Source organism: Dermacentor silvarum, chromosome 1 (assembly GCF_013339745.2).
Source record: "Dermacentor silvarum isolate Dsil-2018 chromosome 1, BIME_Dsil_1.4, whole genome shotgun sequence".
Taxonomy (NCBI): Eukaryota; Metazoa; Arthropoda; class Arachnida; order Ixodida; family Ixodidae; genus Dermacentor; species Dermacentor silvarum.
Genome location: NC_051154.1, coordinates 185,457,153 through 185,481,583, shown reverse-complemented (window position 1 = coordinate 185,481,583; position 24,431 = coordinate 185,457,153). Strand labels below are relative to the sequence as shown.

Below are 24,431 nucleotides of genomic sequence, written 5' to 3'. Positions count from 1 at the left end.
CGTGAGCACCTACGACACTTGGCCCGGGCACCTACCCACCACCTCGCAAGCCTCCCTGTAGTAAGCTAGGCCCCACACGACATTCAGTGCAACGGTCTTCGCGCACCGTACCTCTCTTACGTCAGGGTACGCACCTGTGGCAAGACCTTCGATTCCTCCATGGTGTGTCAGCCGCACTCAAGTACACCTCACAATCCCAGGAATTCAGAAAAAGTCGGACTTACTGTCAACTGCACTGAAGCAACTTTCTTTACTCCTCTTGTATGAGAAATACAGCGACTGCACACACGTCTATACTGACGGCTCAACTACACCAACCACTTCCGGTGGCGCTGTAGTTATCCCAACAATGAGAATAACTCAACGGTTCAAGAGTTCCCATATCACTACGTCTACAGATGCAGAGCTCGCGGCTCTCCGCGGTGCGCTTCATGTGATAAATACAGAGAGTCCTGGAAAATGGGCAGTCTTATGTCATTCAAGGCCTGCTTTAGAATGCGTATAGTCGTCTCTCCAACATGGAACACACGATCAGCTGACGTGCGAAATCGTAGAACTTATCCAGCACTTGAGGGAGAAAGGTCATGATATCTCTTTTCATTGGATATCAGACCATTGCGGTATCATTGGAAATGATGACGCAGATAAGGCAGCTCGGACGTCAAACCAAGGAGACCACCGAGTCCCCATTTCTCTCTCAAGGGCCAACGCTGCGAGAGAGATTCGTATTCTAGCACGCACACTCGTTAGTTGAGTGGAACACTGTACAAACTATAGGCGCACCCGACTGCACAGACTAAACCCTCCGCTGCAAATCAGACCTCCGGCGGGACTACGCCGACGCGAGGCGTCTCTCCTGTTTCGGTTGTTGTTGGGAGTTGCCTTTACGAAAGCTTATACAGCACTAATTGGAATGGCTGACAGTCCTGCATGTGATGTCTGCGGATGCGAGGAGAACATTGATCACTTATTGTGCCACTGTCCTTAATTTGAAGCAGAAAGACAAGTTATGATCAACGCATTCAGGAAACTAGATGATCGTCCTCTGAGTGTTCAGACTATACTAGAACACCGTCCCCACCGATCATCGGCTCAGAAGACAGTGAAGGCACTTTTGTGCTTTCTGAGAGCATCTGGTTTGAACGAGCGCCTTTGACTCTGTAGCACGGTCCCTGCACGTCTCCATACGCCCCCCCCCCTCTCTCTGCCTTCTTTCTCTTCCCTTTCTCCCTTCCCCCAGCGTAGGGTAGCCAACCGGACTGTTGACTGGTTAACATCCCTGTTTACCTTATATCCCTCTCTCTCTCGGTCATGTATATACGCGTATCGCTCTGTAAGTTAGCAACCGAAGTATCCTCAATCCTTTGATCAATCACTAATTAGTACAATCCAACCATTGCGCAGTTCTTATCAAGGTTGTCACTCATCAACAAACGTCGGCAAGCACACCAAATGTGAAGACGAAATGTTGTGGGGCTACACGACTACCAAGGAATGTTTTCGTTGATCAAAATGAAAGACTAGCGTGGCTTTGAACGTGCTTCTTAGAATGCAAGGCGACTGTACAAAATGATGTGACGGTGGTAGCCCAGAGGCGATCCACCTCTAAAGTATAAGAAGGAGGGGAGGGGGGGACGTTCCCACACAAACGCTTGTATGATAGGCTTAGTGCAGAAATGCATGCCAATGAGGCATGCACAACAATTTGGGGTAACGAAAATAGGTTGCTGTGCAAAGCCCATCGACACCAGCCTATTTAAACATACGAGGCATATCAACTGGAAAAACGGGCACCGTTAATACATGGGCAGCCGCATTATGGTGTTTAGAAATGATGCAAATAACGTTTAGCGGTAGCATTTTTGGATAAGAATTATCAGCATTGCATTTATTTGAAGACGCGAACAGAACAGTCCACTTTCTCTAAGGTTCTACGGGAATTCACTGTGCAGTGTACGTACTCGATTGCAGTCTTAGACTGGACGTAGCATAGACGAACTACTTTACGTATTCAACTATAGCATGCCTGTCCGCGTTTAACCGGGTCCAAAAACTTCTCATGGGCAGGGGAACTGCTTCATTTAGCCAGAGGCCATGGCTACACGGAAACTTTACTGCACTCTCCATGCGTCGTCCTGTGTGAACCTTTGTTGCTCTGTGGCCCCGTTAGGGCACCGAAAATGGCATGTTGCTATGGCTGTTATGTCATCTCGGATACAGCTTAAAAGTACATGCTGGATAATCACACATTACCTTCTTCTGCCCTCCGTTTCCTTAGAACGTATCTTAGGTGTGACGGCGAGTCTTAGATTTCTTCTATTTAGTTTGTGTCATTATTAGCACATTCATATTGACATCATCTCTTTTCCGTGTGAAAGCAGGTCGTTATAAGGTCTTTTTCTACTCTAGCCCAATAGATAAGCGGATTAGCCGGAAGTGGTCCACTTGCAACCCTTTGATACGAACCCCCACTTGCTCAACCTCCAATATAAAGCTACGCGCTAAGAAGAGCATGCCTACACATTTATAGGCTCCCCCTGGTTCAATGAATGCACGACATCGAAGAAAATGGGGCTCAATCTAGAGGGGCAAGAAATAACTAAAAGCAAGGCAGAAGGGTTGACCGGAAATGGTGCGCAATCATACAAGGGCCAGCTTTATAAAGCCACCGTACATGCTACGCCGCGCCGTGATGAACGCCACGGTAGCGCTCACATGAGCACGCTCCATTAAGAAAAGCCCAATTTTTGTTGCGCTTGCACGATAAATAATAGCCCACATCGCAGTACGCACGTTCTACGCACTACTATACCTAGGCCGGCAGGACGTGGGCGCGTTTCGTGCGACGTAGTACACATTCCTTTGACCGGCCATTGCCTGCCTACCGGCGCACAGGTAGCTGGCAGTGTTGAGCGCAGCTTAACGAGGGCCCAGTGCATGGCGAAAGGTGCCGCCGGCGCCGCCGCTTCCTGCCCTCGTGCCGCCGGCCACTGCCGCGAGTACCAGGGGTGAGAGAGCGCGGCCGGTCAGAAAGGTCCTGAGAACTCTGCCTGCGGCCATCGCGTCTCACGTGTGCTACTACGCGCAGCGGGGACGTCTCTGGAGGTGACGGCCCTCCGGCTGTGCTGGGCGCGATGAGCGGCGCGTATACGCCCGTGCTCTCGGACGGAAGTGGGACCAGCCTCGTGACTGGCTGCTCCCTGCGAAGCGCACCCTCCATCTGTCTCTGTCGGCTTGTTTCATTTTTTTTTTTTTTGACATAGGTAATAGCGATCGAGAGTATATAGGCTGAGGTGAGTATAATGCATAAACAAGACGCAATGGCTGCTTAAACGTAGAACTAAAATGTTCCGCTGCTCTGCCGATGATCGTAATCAGCTCGCTGCGAAAGGGAAACCGAAAGAAATGTAGATCCTCGCCGGAAATGGTGGCGACAGGCGACAAAATATAGGGCGCACTGAAGATTACGAGGCTGGTAGCAAGTATACCACGCATTCGCTGTGAGTTTTACAACTTTATCGACCCGAAAGTTGTGTGAACTACTGAGGAAGCAAAGCAATCAGAAAAACAAATTATTGTGCCATAAATATTATTGTTATTCCCATCCGCCTTTTCTTTCTCCTTACGGTTGCCAGCGTCATGATCGAGTTTTGTCAAATATGTCGACAGCAAGAGCTTTCTTTGTCGCCAAATAATGGACAATAGTTAGATATTAAATACACTTACTCTGTGTGGTACATCGATCGTGATCTCTTAGTTTTTTTTTAACCGAGACTTGGCCAAGTGGAGTCTTAGGAGGGACAGCGCTGATTCACTGTTCTTTATGAAAAGAATGTTGCGTTATCATCCTCTGCGAGTAAGTAAGCCAGGTAGAACCTGAGTGGACTTTTTCACATTCCTTTTCTCTCTTTTGTGTTCACATAGGGTGTGACGCTCTCAAAAACTTAGCGCTGCCGGTGCTTCTGCGTGCAAAGAAAACGCTCGGAGCCAGGTGAACAAAGTTGGTAACTATTGTTTGCACCCTATTGGAAGCCAGAATTTATAAACACTTCACCCGACCGACAACTGCTAGGGTGCCTTTAGAGGCCCTGCCGTGCTTTTTCGAAGGACCAAAACTGCGCAACAGGTTATGATCGGTACCACGCATATTCGCGCTGGCGCATGTGGCAGGTCATTTAAAAAAGCAAGTTTTTTCTAACATCGTTTAAGACATTTATTTCTTTACCCCAGCAAGGGGTAAGGGAACTATAGTGATTTTATAGAGACTGTTGAATGCCGGACCGCATAGACTTTGTGAGACGATCTAGCAGTAATCAACGGCGGCTAAAGCTGAATTTTACAGGGAGTACCTGGTGTACCCTCATCGAAAGCATGCTTGCAAGCTCCGCCAGCAACACTGGAGGCTCGCCTCCCATTTCTGATCCCCGACCTAAACCGATCATCCCGTTTTAGGGCATTGGTGCGAGGTTTTCTCTTTGCCTCCGCTTCATAATCGGGTTTCTTCGCTCTCTCCATGGGCACGATGCTGGCCTTGACTGTGCGCCTCATGCGAGCATCCGACCGTGAAAAGCACAGGGAGCTGCGGGCCGTGTCACTTTACTGGGTGCAAGCCCAGTGGCCGCTCAGATGGAGAGAGCGCGAGGGCTGCCAGAATTTGCGGTTGTTGCTTCAGCTTCATTGAGATAAGGAAAGAGGAAGTGAGGTCAATTACTCTCGTCCCGACGGGTCAGTGGTTATCTCCGTGATGTAGCCGCTTTGCTCTATATGCATGAGATTGTGGCGCTCGTCGATTTTTGTATTTTGCTTTCCTTCGGCATTTTCCGCTCCGTCATGCGCAGACGTCGGAGGTCATCAGGCTTGCAGACAGGAAATACTTTGGGGTGCTCGCCACACGCACATAGTGGTATATTGTTGCTTGAATGCGTGGTTCTTCACTTTCTACTGCACGCTTTTCTTGCATGTATTGTTTGTGATAATACCTGCAGGTGTATTCCGGGCCTAATGCTAGTTTCCGGCAGATATATCCTCATCGCGAAATTACTATCATACGCACGTGTCTGATCTCAGTGAAAGAAAATATACGAGAGACTGCAGAAGATATGAAAATTGTTATTTATTTCGCTAGCTCATTGCTGTAGCGGTGACTAGTGTGAACATAAGCCTAATTAAGATGGGCAAATTGACAGACTAATTAAGAGTTTTTGCTAATTGAGTTCAGAAAGCGTAATTCTTGAGTCCGTATTGTATTCGGATAATTTAAGCCAGAGCGTAAGGCACCACCATTTAATTAGAACTGTGAGACTAGTGCCAGCTGCAACAGATCCGAGATATTCCTTAGAAAAGTCATTGTGTAAACTTTTCGTGCTTCTATTAACTTTTTGTGGCTTTCAATAGAAGTTTGTTTAGATGCAGTTAAACATCAAACATATATTTTTGCAAGCGATCAAACTTGCAAGAAGATCAGCGGTGATTTAGCGGGAAATGCGAAAGAAATGCGTCATCATTACGTCACTCCTCCTTGAGGTCCCGGATCCATCATGTAAACCGTGGTCACCACATTGCAAAGTGCTGTGCAGGAACTCGCTCGGCACACGTCATGCATCTTCGAGGAGCGAAGTGCAACTGGTGGTGGTCCGGAGCAGACCACCGTCAGTTGTATTATATATATATATATATATATATATATATATATATATATATATATATATATATAACCGAGTATTTCAGCGAACACTTTCAAAACTTTTTAAATGTTGCCTGTGGCAGATAGCACAATTCTCGTTCATGAGCTGGGCTACTCGAAGAGGCGGACATTACTCGCGCATAAAATTGAACTGCATAATCCACTAATTAAGAAGTCACTAATGAAGTTTTTAGGTAATTATCTTGTGACACATATGGCAATTTAAAAATTATAGCCGTAGAGTTCTCAAGGCGGATCCACTTGGAACGAATTCACAGGATGACGCCAGTTTCGTGATATTAAGTGCCGAACTAAACGGAGAAATGCATTGGCGTTCCACTAACTTTTGTGCATCAGTGTATAAAATGACATGTTAAGAAAGTAACTGGAACGCCAATGCGTTTCTCCGCAAAGTTGGACAATTGCATGAATAAATGCATGAGGTGTGGCGCGGGATAATTAATTCATTCTTGATTTTATTCAGGAGAGACGAGGCTGACATTACTCGCTAAAACGATGTAATCAATTAATGAACGACGCGATAATACGGAGCGCCATCAATTGACAGTGCAAAATTGTTCCGCCTATGACGGTCTGTATAATTCCAAGCGATAGCGCATATGTATTTCACCTTTAGTAATCAATACTGAGTGTAGAGAAATGAGGTGATGATTTTCTTTTTCAGCGTATACATCTTTAATCACCGTGGACTGTCCCATAATCATATTTTTGGAACTAAAAGGAGGAGTCCCGCTTCAAAGTGCTTCCGCGTTGCAAGCGACACACGTCATAACAACCCGCCGTGGTTGCTTAGTGGCTATGGTGTTGGGCTGCTAAGCACGAGCTCGCGGGATAGAATCCCGGCCACGGCGGCCGCATTTCGATGGGGGCGAAATGCAGAAGACAGCCGTGTACATAAATTTAGGTGCACGTTAAAGAACCTCAGGTGGTCCAAATTATTCCGGAGTCCCCCGCTACGACTTGCCTCATAATCAAATCATGGTTTTGGCACGTAAAACCCCATAATTTAATTTTTTTACGTGATAACAGACTCGCAGTGCGGACTTCATCGGATTTATTTGCACCACTATTGCACTCGTGGCAGAAAGCGGAATAGCGGGAAGTGGCTGAATGGCTAGATGCTCTGCCGTTTTTAAGAGAGAGAAAGAAATGGAAAGAAAGACAATGAGGTAAGCCAGTGTAAACACCGGCTTGCTACCCTGTACTAGGGAAAGGGGTAAACGGAATAAAAGGTGATAGAAGAAACAAATAAAAAAAATGAAGTAAGAAAATTTGCGCAATAACGCGACCCTACGCGCTACAACGTTCAAAGCAGGTCGCACAATTCACAAGACCTTAAGAACTTCAGCAGAGCCCTTAAGGCCTTAAGTGCCGAAGCCCGTCTATAGACCAGTGTCCCGAAACTTTTTCCTCTGTGAGGGAGCGATTGTCCAGTTTTTCAAGCGCAGTCGCGAGCACTTTTCTTGCCACATTGTAGCGGAGACAGTCACAGAGGAGGTGCTTGATTGTCTCCTCGCAGCCACAATTGTCGCAGGCAGGGCTCTCAGCCATTCCAATGCAGAATAAATAAGCGCTCGTGAATGCCACGCCGAGCTACAGGCGGCACAGAAAATACTTCCGCTCGTGGTAACCCTGGAGGAAGACGTAGCTGTAGACGTGGATCTAATCTGTGGATGCGTGCGTTGCTGAATTCCCTGGTGTTCCACAGAGTCTGCATACGCTCGCGTGCGAGGGAGCGAAGCTTTGTGGCTGCCTCTGTTCTCAACAGTAGTATCGATATAATAGGGGCATCATCGTGGGCCGATCGGGCAGCGTCATCCGCCCTGTGATTTCCCGAAATTCCGCAGTGACCCGGTATCCACTGGTAGATCACGTTGTGCACCTTGCCGGTTGCGTGATGGTGAAGTAGTCGGATGTCTGCGAAAAATTGTGCGTTAGGCCCGTGGTTGAAAGGGGACAGCAAGCACTGGAGACCTGCCTTCGAGTCACAAAAGATGGACCATGACTGTGATGATTTGCGACCAATAAATTCAAAATGTGTGCCTCAACAAGCCACGCAAGAATTAGTAGCAGAATTTGTAAAATTAACGTCACGGGCCTAATTAGCGCCAATATAGTAAAAATTAACCATATTGCACAATAAATTGTACTATCTCTGGGATGGGCCCACCTGAACACATGCAAAACATAAAGAGAGACGTGTGAACCAAAGTTAACGCGAAACAAGGCAACTTCCACGTTCATGCGCGTAAAAAAGAAGAAAAACAGAAGAAAAGAGAGAAAATTATGGGGACCCCACGCACTGTCGAAATCAATGTAAGCGAAACTTTCTCCGCTGTTTTATTTCATTGACGATCATTAGCGGTGATGTTGACAGCGAACATTTAATTTCTTGAATGTTTAGTCCAATACGAGGGTGGTGAATTGATGTTAAACGTTACACTTTGCGCGCACCCCTGCTGTTTGTCTGCGTAGTGCGCAAAACACACAAGGAGACGTGTTTGCGTGAGGCGTTGTTGTGCGCCATTGCTCATAACCTATGAGGGGGTTGAGCATTGTCACTGGCTGACATGGCACGACGCATTGCGGCAGAAGAGTTGGCAGAATGATGGGGCTGTACGTGCCAGAACCACAATTGAATTATGAGGCACGCCATAGTGGCAGAGTGCGGATTCATTTTCACATCCTGGTGTCCTTGAATGTGCACGTAAATTTAAAGGTAAGTGCACGAGCGTTTTTTTTTTTTTTTTCGCTCTCGTCGAAATCCGGCTGCCGTCGTCGGGATCGAACCAGAGACATCGAGCAATGCTATAGCCGCATAGATACCGCGGCAGGCAGAGGAGGGTTGATTCGACGTGTGATCGCTTCCGTAGTGTCACCTACATCCTACTGTGATTTAATGCGGTTTTGCCTCTGTACGTCCTTCGTCAGTTGTCCACTTGACAAATTTGCATGGTGTTTATTTTTCAAAAATAGCAGAAACGTATGGTACCATACCTTCAGTTTGCCCACAACCACTTTCGTGTCTACAGCAGTAGGGTTTACTTGCCTTTCACTTCGCCTTTTCCCTGTCCCGGCCTTCCCCCCTGTATGGGAACTGCGTGCGAAGAGTGGCAAGGCTGTTATTCAATCGTTTCGCGACTACGCCGGTTCTACCCATTTTCTGCCTCTTCTCCCAGCCCCCTCTCTACCATTTTATCTACCTCTCTCAGGACGTGCACGTTAATAAAAGAGTAAGTGCTGCAGTTTCTGCATTGCATTTCCGGTGGGTCACGCATAATTACAGGCGTCAAGAGTCTAATGTGACGTCGCCCAGGAAGCTCCAGAGGGCAATGTGCACGTTCGACACGATCGAAATGTACAAATGAGCTTCTCGTGTCACCTTTCGTCTCTGTCCCGCTTGTTACATTTGTAAACTAAAGGATCCGAGATTGATCAACTGTTGTTGCTGTTCCCTATCACGTCTGTTTATTGTTTGCATTCGACCTTCTTCTTCTCTCTATTCACTTCCTCTTCTTCTTTTGACCGGGACATTGAATCATCCGTGTCTCTTATTGCCATCTTTCCACGGATGGTAAGGCACTAGGTTACCTACAGTTTTAACTTCTCTCTTGCCTGCTGGTCCTTCAAAGTGCACCGACTTCAGTACACCTTGCTGCTTCACCGTTTTGAGGACAACGTAATAGCCCATGAAAGCATTCATCAAACGATGAAGCCCTTTTAGTACTAGCACCATGTCTCCAGGTTGTATGTTGAGCACGTGAGTTGCATGGCGCGAGTCGTAGTATTTCTTCATTGTAAGTTTATACATATTGTATTCCTCTGAATTCTTCCTGCGTTCTGGAATACGGATCTTCCCTACTATGCCAAGTTCGTAACCACGTCGTCTTATGAAAGGCAGCAAATTGAGGGCTACAGCCAAGTCCAGCTGTGTGAGATTGATTGTGATGCCTAACCGCTGACTCAAGAGCACACTTCCATCCCCCACGAAATTCTGCGTATATACAAATGAACGTCTTCAAGTCACGTATGAGGCGTTCCACTAGGGTATTTCCTCCCGGGTGGTATGGTGCTCGAAATCTCCAAGGGATACCTATTTCTGCTGCCCACCGAGGGAGCCGCTCGCTGCGGAATGCAGGTCTATTATCAGAAACAATTACCTTGGTGTGTCTGAATGCCTCTCTTTTCATCAGTGCAAACACACTCTTTGCATCTTCTCTTCCGCGTTTGGCCGGCGCCATACATGTGCACTGGTCAACAGCCACTATAAAAGACTGAGTCGGCAGCACACCCTCCCCTTTCTTTTTTGATTTCAGCGAAATCGAGAAGAGCGACTTCGAAGGGGACATCTCGATATAGAGGAATGACCGTCTGGTTTCCTTTTGGGCGAACCTTGGCTTCGATAGTCTGACATTGATGACAGCTCTTGATGTAATTCCCTACATCGGCTTTCATGTTATTCCACGTAAAACGTCTCTGAACCTTCCAGTACGTCTGCCAGAAGCCATCATGCCCTCTTGAGTGTGGACTTTCGTGATATGCACCTTTGAGGGACAACAAACTTTCCGTCGAATAATTTTAGCTCTTCAGTGTCTTCACATAATACACTTGCGAAGTGTGCCCCTTAATCGTTGTTTATTGGCGGTATGTGCAATCTTGATAATGCGTCCGCTTCAGCTAGCACCAGGTCTGTGGCTAACATCAAAAGTGAACTGCTGAATTTCGCTAATCCATCTTGCCACTCTTCCCTTTGGCTGTGTAAGGCTCAGAAGGTAAGGCAAAGCCCGATTGTCTGTGAAAAGCTTGAACCGACAGCCCTCCAAATAACTCCTGAAGTATCGAAACGCCAGCATTACTGCTAAGGCCTGCTTTTCCGTGGTCATGCAATTTACTTCCGCTTTTGAAAATGCGTAGGAGCAAGAGCCAATGACCTTTACCTGGTGGCTTTGGTCTTGGCTTAAATCTTTTTGGTATAACACCGCTCTTGTGCCATAATATGACGCGTGATTGCAGAGCTCAAAAGGTTTGGCGAAATCGACTAATATCATGATTGGATCTGAAGATATTGCGTGCACCAGTTCTTCATATGCATAGGAACCTCCTTTTGAGGGAGCCTTGTAAGACACTTGGATATTGCCGTAAAGTCTTCAGTGAACGCCCTAAAATGTCCTGCCAGTCCTAAGAACACACGCAGTGAGTGAACATCGTAGGGTGTATGCATTTATTTGATTCGCTGGACGCACTGTTCCTCTGTCGTCTTCATGAAGCCGTCCAGGACTCTGCCAAGAGCCACCACCTTTCTCTGAAAGAATTTTCTTCTTGCTTACCTTTAGTTGTGATTTGCTCAACGCTTCTATACCTGAGATACATGGGAACAGTGCTCTTCCTCGGTACGAGAGTAAATGATGGTGTCATCAACATAAACATTGCAGAAATCTCCTATGAAATCTTTAAGTACCCCGTTCATCATGCACTTAAACGAAGCGCCCGAGTTCTTCCAACCGAATAGCAGACGGTTGTATTCATATACGTATATCAAATGGCGTTATAAATGCCTTGTAGTTCTTTGATTTTTCCTGAAGGGTACCTGCCAGTAGCCTTTGCACAAATCGATTCGTGAGAACCATTGCCATCCTCCAGTATCATTACTGATGTCGTCAATCAAAGACATAGGAATGGATACAGCTCTGTTTGGGTGTTGATTTGCGGATAATCAGTACAGAGTCCCAGTGAACCATCTTCTTTAGGGACAATGGTTATAGGAGACGCAAAAGGTCACTTTCAGGGCCTTATTATTCCAGCGTTCAGAATTTGTTGCAGCTCTTCTTTCAGCCATGTTTTCTTTAAATGAGAAATCCTGTAGGCTCTCGTCCGTACATTAGTCGTGTCACGAAGTTCAAAAAGTACTTCAGGTAGAGAAGCTGAAGTGGATTTGTATCGAGGCATATAATTTCGGGAAAAACTGTCCATATATCAGTAGCGCATTTGGCTGTCCTCATCTGCAGCGGTGTCTGGACACTTGAAACGAGGGAGTCTAGAGTCACTTCATCTTTCTAAGAAATGTTCATTTGTAGTTTTCTCATGTCGGGTCTTCACAGTATAAACAAGAATTCGTCATCACACATAACCAGCGCTTCTACTGTGAAGTCCTCCCCAGCCAAATGTATATTGACTCTTGTCCAGGGGTGCAGTGTTCGAGATGATCCATCATAGCTTTTAACCGTTAACACTTTACCTTGTCGCATGTCATTTTTCTTTACCATGTTTCATTAATCAGACTCACGGAAGCTCCTGTGACGACTACAGCACTTACTTCTTTTCCGTTAATAAGCCAGGCAGTTGGCAAAGTGTTTGATCGAATCATGTAGACAGACAAGTAGAATCAAGTAGACAGAATCAAGTCGTTTCGGTTACACGGGTGGGGCTGTGTACTCACGTTTATTTGTTTTTTTGTCTCCTTGATATCTCGGTTGCTAGGGAAATAGTCAGGTGGATGCTGTCATCGCTGTCGCTGTATTATCCGGATGAACTCTGGCTGAATGAAACCAATTATGCTGTGCAATGGGCCCAGGTGCTTCATGGCAAACGTCCTTAAGGGGCCCTGCATGAACCACTTTTATTGCGATAGCAATTATATGGACACTTCAACCGGATTTCTGCCGTCGTCGTGAGATTCTGTATAAAGTCCAATGGCGATAAAATCGTCGCCGCGCGCTGTATTCCCCCGCGCGCTATCACGGAGAGCGAACGCACGGCGGAAAGCAAACGCGACCCTCGCGCGAAAGGCCCTAGGGGTATGGGAGGGAGGGAGGCGGGGTGGCGCTGGGCTGCGGCACTAAACGCGTATCTTGCAACCGGTCGCAAGGGGAACTGGCCACTCAATCTCCCACGCGAAAGCAAGAAAGCGGGAAGGCAGCGCGGGAGAGAGGGGGCGCAGCTTATACTCTGCCAACAACTGCATTTGTACTTTGCCTGGCTGTGGCGGTCGCCCGCACCGTCTCTTGCAACCACATGGTTCTGACCTTTGTATGCGCTATGCATTCGCCGTTCAGTTTTCGTTGAAGCGATAGACCGCACGAACCTTCACCCGCTGCGGCGGGCGCGGTTGCTGCCAGTGTTTTGACAGTCGTTGTCTGCGGTCATTCAGTGTGATCTATTCATGTTTGCTTGTGCGCGCTGACACCACGCTTGCTAATTCAGTTAGTAAGCGAATGTGTCCAAGTTTATGGAGTCGATAAAACTACAATCCCTACTCCTAATCGATCTCTAATAATTTGCTATCGCAATTGATGCTTCGCCTTTCGGGCGAAACTGCGATATTTTTTATAAAAGTAGAGAAATACATTTGGAGTGAAAATAGCTGTTTTCAGAATCACTATGCCGTAAAAATTACTTCAATGCTTTCAGCAGAAGTGAGGATATTGGAAATCAAACACGGCCTCTACTGTGCTCCCCTTCCTCCTGCAAAGCCTTGCACTGCGAAGGCAACGGCGGCGTGGGGCGGGGCCACAACGCTCCGCCTCGGAAACGTCACCGTGGCGCTCAGTTCAAATTTCATTTCGGACTTGCGATTTTGGTGCCTACGAAGCGCTAAACGTAAACCAAACGCAGTTGTCCGCAGCAAGCCGCAGTGCGCTTAGCTACTGGACTCGTCGCGGCAGCTCGCGGCGCCAGCGGTGTAGCCGACCGCAGCGACCTATAGCTGACGTGTATTGGAGCGTGCTTTATTATGAAATAAAGCACACAGAAAAGAGCGAGGATCATGGGGTGTTTTGAAACGAAAGCGTTTGAGAGAAAGGTGACTTCACGTTCCGCTTGCGAGCTCCACGGACCGCGTACGGCACCTGAGCTTGGTTGGGATGTCCACAACAGCGTATGCTACCCGCGGACTATGTTATTTCACCAAGCCCGAGGGGTGGTTCAGAGCTGCTTTAGGGCACCGCAGTGCGTCTTCAATTGTCTTAGGCGAGCTTATTGGCACTTGCCTTTGGCATTCCTTTGCCATACCGTGGATGACTAACGGCACAATGGACGACTCTGGCAAAGTAGGATCTGCTGATAGTAACAGCCGTCTCTTCTCGTAGGAATAGTCAATTAGTGAACTTGAGCTTTGTTTGAAACATATAGCTTTGTCCCATCGGTCAACCGGGTTTTGATCAAAAGCTGAGATAAAACTTGCCCTCCAGTTATCCCAGGCGTCATGCATCCTGATGCAATTAATGCAGCATGGCCTCAACTTTGTACCCTCACTATCAATACTATAAATACGCATGTACAGTCGACCACCGAATTTTACGGACCCCGGCATCTGTACAAAAAGCTGAATATGTCCTCGGCCTCAGAAGGCAGCCTGATATTCGCATTTCCAACCTTTACTTCAATATGCGAAGAACATTGTGATGTACGGCTTTACTGCCTACTGCTACAGGCAGCTCGGAAATTCAATGCTTTGGGAGATATCCGTAAACCTTTGTGGTCGAGTGTATACGTCGACCTTGATCGACGTATCAACTTCGCGTGAACTTTGGTCGACATGCCTTTCTTTCTGCATTGCGCACCCAACCAAAATGCGGCCACCACAATCGAGATGACATCCACACCCTCGAGCAGCGCCACGTCATAATCACTGGGCCATAGAGTTTCCTACAATAATTACTAGAGGGAATTCTGGCGCTGCAATCGTTCATGCGCGATGAAAATGAAGGGTAGTACACGGATTTATCTGATCTTCGTGCTTGAGGATTCAGACGTTCATGTGGCTTTGTTTATTACGCTTTATCTGTCTTCAATGTCCTAAATGTCTGAGCAATCTTTTAATTTCTAAGTGCAGAAGACTCTGCAAACACGCACAATCGCTACTAACTGCAGCGGTTCAGTCTGTCGAGGTGGGCATAGCAAAACGCGCCAAACGCCTCAACGCGCTGGCTCGCCCGCCAGAAACTACTGGATGAATTCTGGCGTTTTACGTGCCAAAACCACGATTTGATTATGAGGCACGTTGCAGGGGGGACTTGATCGCCAAGGGATCTTTAACACGCCGCCATTGCACGGCGCACGGGCATTTTTGCTTTTCGCCCCCATCGAGATGCGCCAGAAATGCATAAGGGCCTTGTATGCCGCTTGTCAATGCATGCGTCCGTGGCGTAATGCTTTCAATATGGGGCTTCTGTACTAGAGGTCTTCTGTTCGAATCCTGCTGTCGGTATGTTTATTCACTTATTTATTACACAGTTCTTCGTTGAAAATGACAAGTTTACTAAGCCGTTTGAAGCCAGAAAGACGAAGTTTAAAGCAAATTTGTGCAATACCCATGACTCCCATGCTGGCTGAACCGTTGCAGCTCCCGTGGACAATAGCGCCAGAGTGCCCTGTAGTAAATATTGTATGAAAGCCTGTGCAGTGGGTTGCCACAGCGGATACCAAAATGTTTGGCGATTCTCAGCCGGCATTGGGATATACCGCAGATCACGCAAGAAACCTCTCGGCATCTATATGTCACCTCACGTTCTGTCACGTCTATGGGACCGCAACTCGTGCAGTTTCTGCGACACCGGCCCATACCACGTGAGACTTCAGTGATGACAGTGTTTCTTCTGTCTTTAGATTGTCCTTTTGGCAGGGGCTGGCGCGAACGCCGAGCCCCACTACCAAAAATTAAATGCTCCAGCTATCCCTTTTTTTGGGAAGTGGCGCGCTTCAACCAACCTAAGTGCAATGGTAGGTCTCCGCACGGGACCACGGTTTTCATGATCACCGCGTGTCCAGCACCAAGTAAGTATGCCGTAAAACCCATCGCGAAACCAAGCCATACAAAGAACAACACCATGTGGGACAAGGAAACAACTCATTTGGAGAATAACTAAGAAGTAACAAAAATAATTCAGTGCATTTAAAGGGTAACCGTCTGGCGATAAGTAATCGGCTTCACATGTCTGTAAATCAAGTTACTAAATTTTATGTAAGATTAAGGTACAGAAGGCAAATTAGGCCAAGCAAAAATTGACAAGAAACGTGTGTATCGGTGTTAGTTCCGATGCACACACGGTGATAGTGGTAGTGCCATTATATAAAAACTGTGATACCTGGTCTGGAAACTTTCGCAACCTCTAGGTCGCGAGCGGCATCTTGGCGGCTCGACGACGGGGACATCAAGCACGAACTTTCCCTCCATGTCAGCAAGAGAATGATGGTGGCAGAGCAACGACCACTGGAACTGTGTTTTGACCACGACATCGTGTTCTACAGCGTGCAATTTTATTCGGCCAAAGCATTCTTTGCCTACTTTGGCCGGTTTGAATCTATCTATCTATCTATTTATCGATTTATCTATCTCTGTCTATCTATCAGTCTATCTATCTATCCTCTTACGCCGACCCACTGGGCCAAGTTGTCTACTGGCTTGGGCCATTAGGTATCTGCTCAGGGTCGTGATGCCGTCTGGGTCATTCCGTTTTAGCAATTCCAGCTTCGTCATCTTACTCCCGTCATGCTGTCGTCATCACGCCTTCTACCCCAATCCAGTCGACCAAGTTGTCTAATAGTTTGAGCCAGTAGGTATGGCTCGTGGTCATGATGCCTTATCACCGTCATTCCAGCTTTGTCATCCGACACTCGTCATGCCTTCGTCGTCACGCCGTCGTCGTCATACAGTCGTCATGCATCCTACGCCACACCACCATAGTGATGCCATCGCGGTCATTCAAGCGTCTTTATTCCAGCTTCCTGATGAACTGACCCTCGTCATGCTGTTGTCGTCATGCCTATCTACTCCGACCCAGGTGGTTCAAGTTGTCTAGTAGCTTGAGTCACTAGGTATGTGTTCGGGGTCGTGATGCCGTCACACGTGGTCGTTGCATCATCGTCATTCCAGCTTTGTCACCCCACTCTCGTTATGCCGTCGTCGTCACGCCATCGTTGTCACGCTGTAGTCTTATAATTGTCATTACTTCAGTGATGTCATCCCTTTATCTTCATGCCGTCATTGTCATACCGCCTTCATTGTTACATCAAAGTGAATCTTTGTTCGTCATGGTATTGTAATCATACTGTCGTCATTCAATCGTGAGTATAACGCTCCTATCGTGCTGTCATCGGCAGTCGCTATCATGCATCCATTCTCAGAGCATCGTCGTGATGGCGTGGTGGTCGTGCCATTATCGTCACTCCAGCTACGATCAGCCGACTTTCGTCGTGCCGTCGTCGTCACTGCACCGCCGTCATACAGATTTGGTGGCACAATCATTGTCACGCCATTGTCATCAGAAAGTCGTCATCCCCCATTGACCTCATGCCGTTGTCATGCCGTCGTCGTCATACAGTCGTTCTCATGCATTCATCGTCGTACTGCCGTCGGCATGCCGTCGCGGTCATTCCATGGTCATCATTGTAACTTCGACATGCGACTGTCCTCATGCCGCCATCGACGTCATACAGTGGTCGTCATGCCATCGTCGTGACATTGCCGTTGCACGATCATTATCGCTTTAGTACCCCATAGTCGTCACGCCGTCGTCGTCATACCCCCTTCGTCGATCCATCGACGTCTTTCCTTGTTCGTTGTTCTATCGTAATCATGCTGTCATCCTTCAACCTTGATTACGCCGCCCTTGTCATATCATCGACGTCATTGCGCAATCTTCACACAGACGCTATCATGGACCTGTTGTCATACCGTCTTATTCATGGCGTCGTGGTCGTGCCATCGTCGTTATTCCCGTTTCATCCGGTTATCTTCATGCTGTCGTCGTCCGGCCATCGTCGTCATACGCTGGTCCTCATCTCATTTTCCTCATGTCGTCGTCGTCGTCGTCGTCGTCGTCGTCACGTTCTCGTCATTATACCATCGTCGTAACTTGACAATCGACATCTCATTGTCTTCATGCAGTCGTCGTTATAAGCCTTTGTCGTTCCGTCGATATCCTTTCGTCTTCTTCATTCCATCATCACAGCGTCGGCGTCATACAGTCGTCGTCATGCCTCCATGCTCAGGGGTGACCTTGGCAAGCGAGTGCCAATGCACTCGTTTTCCGGTTCAATAACTGACTACCTGCTTCCTTACGGGATACAGAGAGAGAGAGAGAGAGAGAGAGAAAAGGGAAGACAAGGAGGTTAGCTAATGTAAAAACCGGCTGGCTACCCTGTGCTGTAGAATAGGGTAAAGGGAATGAAAGGTGATCGAAGAAAAAAAATGAAGTAAGAAAAGTTCGCACACTAACGCAACCCTACGCGCTGCAGCGTTCAATGTCGGTCGCACAATTCACAAGCCCTTAAGAACTTCAGCTGAGCCTTCAAGGCTTTGAGTGCCGAAACCCGTCTGGACCAGTGTCCTAAAACTTTTTCCTCTGTGAAGGGGCGATCGTCCAGTTTTTCAAGCACAGTCGCGAGCACTTTTCTTGCCACATTGTAGCGGGGACAGTGACAGAGGAGGTGCTTGATCGTCTCCTCGCAGCCACAGTTGTCGCAAGCAGGGCTGTCGGCCATTCCAATGCGGAAGGAATAGGCGTTCATGAATGCCACGCCGAGCCACAGGCGGCACAGAAGTGTTGCTTCCGCTCGTGGTAACCCTGGTGGAAGACGGAGTTGTGGGGCGAATCTGTGGAGGCGCGCGTTGCTGAATTCACTGGTGTTCCACAGAGTCTGAGTATGCTCGCGTGTGAGGGAGCAAAGTTTTGTGGCTGCGTCTGTTCTCGAAAGTAGTATCGATATAATAGGGGCATCATCGTGGGCCGATCCGGCAGCGTCATCCGCACTGTGATTTCCCGAAATTCCGCAGTGACCCGGTATCCACTGGTAGATCATGTTGTGCCCCTTGTCGGTTGCGTGATGGTGAAGTAGTCGGATGTCTGCGACTAATTGTGCGTCAGGTCCGTGGTTGAAAGGGGACAGCAAGGACAGGAGAGCTGTCTTCGAGTCACAAAAGATGGACCATGACTGTGATGATTTGGGACCAATAAATTCCAGAGCAGCACGGAGAGCTGCGAGTTCTGCAGCCGTCGATGATGTAATGCGAGACGTCTTCAATTGGATGGTGACAGATTTCACAGGAATTGCCACTGCTCCAGCTGAACTTTTGGAGGAGACAGAACTGCCCGTGTAAACGTGGGTGCGTTTTCTGTGCTTTTCATGCATGAATGAAAGCGCGGTTTGTTTGAGGATAAATGACGACATCTCCGTTTTCTTTTTGATACCGGGAATTACAAGAAGAGCTTGGATTGGATGCAGGCACCACAGTGGTAGAGATGGTCATGCTGCAGGCGTGTAGTTCGACGGTAAAGTTCCATGGTTGGCGGAAATAATCCTGCTAAACACTGAACGAGGTCGAGCGGCAGGAAGAGAGGCGAGATGATGCTATGGAAGTCGGGCGAAGTGCCTGATGTGCATCCTTAAGGCGTCGACTTGAATGTACGTATTGATGGGGTGGTCGTGCGCGACGGCTATTGTTGCTGCCGTGGATGCACACCTGGGAAGGCAAAGACATATTCGCATAGCTTGAGCTTGTACAGACTGGAGGGCACGGAAGTTGGTCTTACCGGTCCCACTCAGTACAGGTAAGCTATAGCGTAGGAGACCCAGGAAGAGTGCGTTATAGAGTTGGAGCATCGCCCTCACAGATGCACCCCATGACTTTCCCGCGAGAAATCTGAGAACATGGGTTACCATGGCCAGCTTCTTTTTAAGGTTGGAGATATGAGGACTGCAGGAGAGGTCTAGATCGATTATCACTCCTAGAAAACGGTGCGTCTTCTCGTAGATGATTAGCTGTCCAATAATTTTGACAACATTCGGTCTCATTGTTTTGCGCATGAAAGCGACCATAGAGCACTTCTCTGATGACACCTCCAGACTTCGTGTTCGAAGATAACCTGATGTTAGTGTGACCGCTTTTTGGAGTCTGGCGTGCACCTGGGGACGCGTAACTCCTGATGACCAAATGCATATATCGTCCGCATAGATAGACACATGGACGGATTGTGGAAGGAAATGAACCATGTCGATGAGCACTAGATGAGCCCTTTTTAAGTCTTGACAAAAGCAGCTATAGCCGGGCCTGCGAAAGTATACGACGTCGACATTGTTTGCCTACATGAAAGCAGCGCTAAATCTTTCGGTGCGGCAAAGGTGTGCCTTTTGGGATGCATTGACACTGACAACACTACCGGAGGATATGTAGACATTTGCGCACCCGGGAATAACTTGCCCTCTTGAAAGGGACTTGCAAACGCCCTCACCCGCCTTTTCCAAGATGTTTCAGTCCAATACTTAATTTGTTAGCGTCTGTTTTGCCTAAGGATGCGAATCTAGGCGAAATACGCATTTGATGCATCCTAAATCGCGCGGACGTGTTCGCGAATTCAATTGCGAGCGAGAAGCACGTGTGATCAGATCGTGGGTAGGGGCACGCACGATGCGAATGATCCGCAATCTGAAATGCACGCGAGCGCGAGGAATTACTCTGCAATATGTGGTGACGCAATTCGGCCATCACCAGACCGTGCTCCCGGCTATCGTCATTTAGGCGTTTCTTTCTTTTGTTTCTTTCTTTTTTTCTTTTTTTTTCGGGGTGCGAGCTCGCTCAATGGAGAGCTGGATTGCTTGTTCATTAAAAGCAATAGCTCTCTTTAGCTAACTTCAGACACGTTTGGATGGTTGGACGATCTCACACACTAAACAGTGGCACACATAAAAAAAAATCGGCAGAACCCATCTCATGATAATTGTAGATGGTAATGCGCTTAGCATTGAAGCCATATAACGGCGCAGCGTATTGTCACCGTCGAAGCGAGTTATGTATGATGCGTGGACTGCGAGATGCGTGGCGCGCTGGCGCGTGTGAACGCTGAGAATTGCTCCCTTTCTGGCCGCCCACCCAGCGGCCCCTTCTCGCTCAGGTCGCTCAAACGTTGGTGTGAAAGACGTTCATTGAAATGCGGCACATACCCAGTACATTTGTGGTGCAGCTTGCTAAAGCGCCGGGCTGCTGTCTTTGAGGAAACCATGTGAAGCAGATTCAATTCTGCCCAGAACGGGAGAAGTTTGAAAAGTTTTCTATTAATTCATTCGCTGCGTCGTCAATCGGCGCCGCCGTAAAGTCCGCGCTAGTCGCGGGTTCCAATCCACCGTGCATCGGAGAAAATAAAAGAATATTTTTTGGCGTTATAGAATGGCACATTTCCTGCGGAAGTTAGCTATAGTTACCGAAGTTGGCGTCAAAGACATCCTTTGAAGATCGGCACCCACCTACTGACACATATCCCAGTGACCCAATTGTTATCAGAGATTCATTATACCTGCCCTGGTGGCTTAGCGGCTATGGTGTTGCGTTGCTATAAGCACGAGGTCGCGCGATCAAATCCCGGCAGCGGCGGCTGCATTTCGATGGGGGCGAAATGCAATAACGCCCGTGTCCCGTGCATTGGAGGCACGGCCGGTAGTCAAAGTTAATCCGGAGTCCCCCACTACGGCGTGCCTCATAATCAAATCGGGATTTGGGCCCGTAAAATCTCAGAATTCATTTCAAAGATGTTCATTAAAGAGAAGCATAGACCGAGTGGCACATACACAGTGCTCCAAGTCAACGTGAAAGAAATTTGTTGAAGTGCATACCCATGCCACATACCCAGTCCCGCATAACCAGTGACCCATGTCGCCGTCAAAGAGGTTTGTTGAAGAGCGGCTTATAGGTGCCATATACCAAGTGAGCCAAGTTGGTTCGATGGTTGGTTTCGAACACTGGTACCTCATCACAGCAGCCCGACACGCTACCCATTCGACCATGGACTACCCAGTGACTTGGGTTTGCGGGAAAAATGGTTACATACATACATACATACATACATACATACATACATACATACATACATACATACATATATACATACATACATACACATACACACATACATACATACACATACACACATAAATACATACACATACACACATACATACATGCATATATAGATGCATACATACAAATATACATACATACATACACACACACACATACATACATACATACATACACATACACACATACATACATGCATACATACATACATGCATGCATACATACATACATACATACATGCATACATACATACATACATGCATGCATATATACATACATACATGCATGCATATATACATACATACATGCATGCATATATACATACATACATGCATGCATATATACATACATACATACATACAAATATACATACACACGTACATACATACAAATATACATACACACACACATACATACACACACACATACACACACACATACATACATACATACATACATACATACATACATACATACATACATACATACATACATACATACATACATACATACATACATACATACATAGACAGCCCCTGAAATGTGTGTGAAGTACCCTAGGGGGGGGGAGGCTCCGGATTAATTTTCACAACGTGTGGGTCTTTAACATGTACCCAATGCACGATGACCGCGGGCGTTTTTAAGGCAAGTTCTAAGTTGGCGACTTCACACGGGCTTGGAGTACGTGGCATCTAGGTATCTATTTGTCCTCGTGGTCAAGAACGGTCCTTTAGCGCCTCCAGAGCGCCGTAGCAAGTCGCCAAATGTGTCAAAATGTGTGCCTCAACAAGCCAAGCGAGACTTAGTCGCAGAATTTGTAAAATTAACGTCACGGGCCTAATTAGTGCCAATATAGTAAAAATTAACCATATTGCACCATAGACTGTACTATCTCTGGGATGGGCCCACCTGAATTCATGCAAAAAATAAAGAGAGACGTGTCAACCAAAGTTAACGCGAAACAAGGCAACGTCCACGTTCATGCGCGTAAAAAAGAAGAAAAATATAAAAACATAGAGAAAATTATGGGGACCCCACGCACTGTCGAAATCGATGTAAGCCATGCTTTCTCCGCTGTTTTCTTTCATTGACGATCATTAGCGGTGATGTTGACAGCGAACATATAATTTCTTGAATGTTTAGTCCAATACGAGGGTGGTGAATTGATGTTAAACGTTACACTTTGCGCACACCCCTGCTGTTTGTCTGCGTAGTACGCAGAACACACAAGGAGACGTGTTTGCGTGAGGCGTTGTTGTGCGCCATTGCTTATAACCTATGAGGGGGCTGAGCATTTTCACTGGCTGACATGGCACAGACGCATTGCGGCAGAAGAGTTGGCAGAATTATAGGGCTGTACGTGCCAGAAACACAATTGAATTATGAGGCACGCCGTAGTGGCGGAGTGCGCATTGATTTTCACACCCTGGTGTCCTTGAATGTGCACCTAAATTTTAAGGAAAGTGCACGAGCGTTTTTTTTTTTTTTTCGCTCTCGTCGAAATCCGGCTGCAGTGGTCGGGATCGAACCATAGACGTCGAGCAATGCTATAGCCGCATAGCTACCGCGGCAGGCAGAGGAGGGTTGATTCGACGTGTGATCGCTTCCGTAGTGTCACCTAGATCCTAGTGTGAATTAATGCGGCTTTGCCTCTGCACGTCCTTCGTCAGTTGTCCCCTTGACAAATTTGCACGGTGTTTATTTTTCAGAAATAGGAGAAACGTATGGTACCATACCTTCAGTTTGCCCACAACCACTTTCGTGTCTACAGCAGTAGGGTTTTCTAGCTTTTCACGTCGCCTTTTCCCTGTCCCGGCCTTCCCCCCTGTATGGGAGCTGCGTGCGAAGAGTGGCAAGGCTGTTATTCAATCGTTTCGCGACTGCGCCGGTTCTACCCATTCTCTGCCTCTTCTCCCAGCCCCCTCTCTACCATTTTATCTACCTCTCCTCAGGATTTGCACGTCAATAGAAGAGTAAGTGCTGCAGTTTCTGCGTTGCTTTTCCGGTGGGTCACGCATAATTACAGGTGTCAAGAGTCTAATGTGACGTCGCTCAGGAAGCTCCAGAGGGCAATGTGCACGTGCGACACGATGGAAAAGTACAAATGAGCTTCTCGCGTCACCTTTCGTCTCTGTCACGCTTCTTACATTTGTAAACTAAAGGATCCGAGATTGATCAACTGTTGCTGTTGCCTATCACGTCTGTTTACTACTGTTGTTGTTGTTGACCTGAGTGGTTGTGGCGCATACCCACAATGGGGGATTGGCCATGAATCGGGTGGTTATATTCGGTGCATAAAAACGAGGGAATTCGTTTATTGTTTACATTCGACCTTCTTCTTCTCTCTATTCCCTTCCTCTATTTCTTTTGACCGGGACATTGAATTCTCCGGGTCTCTTATTGCCATCTTTCCACGGATGGTAAGGCACTAGGTTACCTACAGTTTTAACTTCTCTCTTGCCTGCTGGTCCATCAAAGTGCACCGACTTCAGTACACCTTGCTGCTTCACCGTTCTGAGGACAACTTAAGGGCCCGTGAAAGCATTCATCGAACGATGAAGCACTTTTAGTACTAGCACCATGTCTCCAGGTTGTATGTTGAGCACGGGAGTTGCATGGCGCGAGTCGTAGTATTTCTTCTTTGTAAGTTTATACCTATTGTATTCCTCTGAATTCTTCCTGCGTTCTGGAATATGGATCTTCCCTACTATGCCAAGTTCGTAACCACGTCGTTTTATGAAAGGCAGCAAACTGAGGGCTACAGCCAAGTCCAGCTGTGTGAGATTGACTGTGATGCCTAACCGCTGCCTCAAGAGCACACTTCCATCCCCCACGAAATTCTGCGTATATACAAATGAACGTCTTCAAGTCACGTATGAG

At 47.4% G+C, this 24,431-nt stretch overlaps 1 non-coding gene across 1 annotated transcript; it reads right to left on the bottom strand.

Annotated features, from left to right (window-relative positions):
- Window positions 1-15,320: 15,320 nt before the first annotated feature.
- LOC119437911 (U1 spliceosomal RNA) lies at window positions 15,321-15,483 on the bottom strand. The gene has a single exon (XR_005189581.1). It is a non-coding gene; the product is annotated as a U1 spliceosomal RNA (small nuclear RNA).
- Window positions 15,484-24,431: the final 8,948 nt, after the last annotated feature.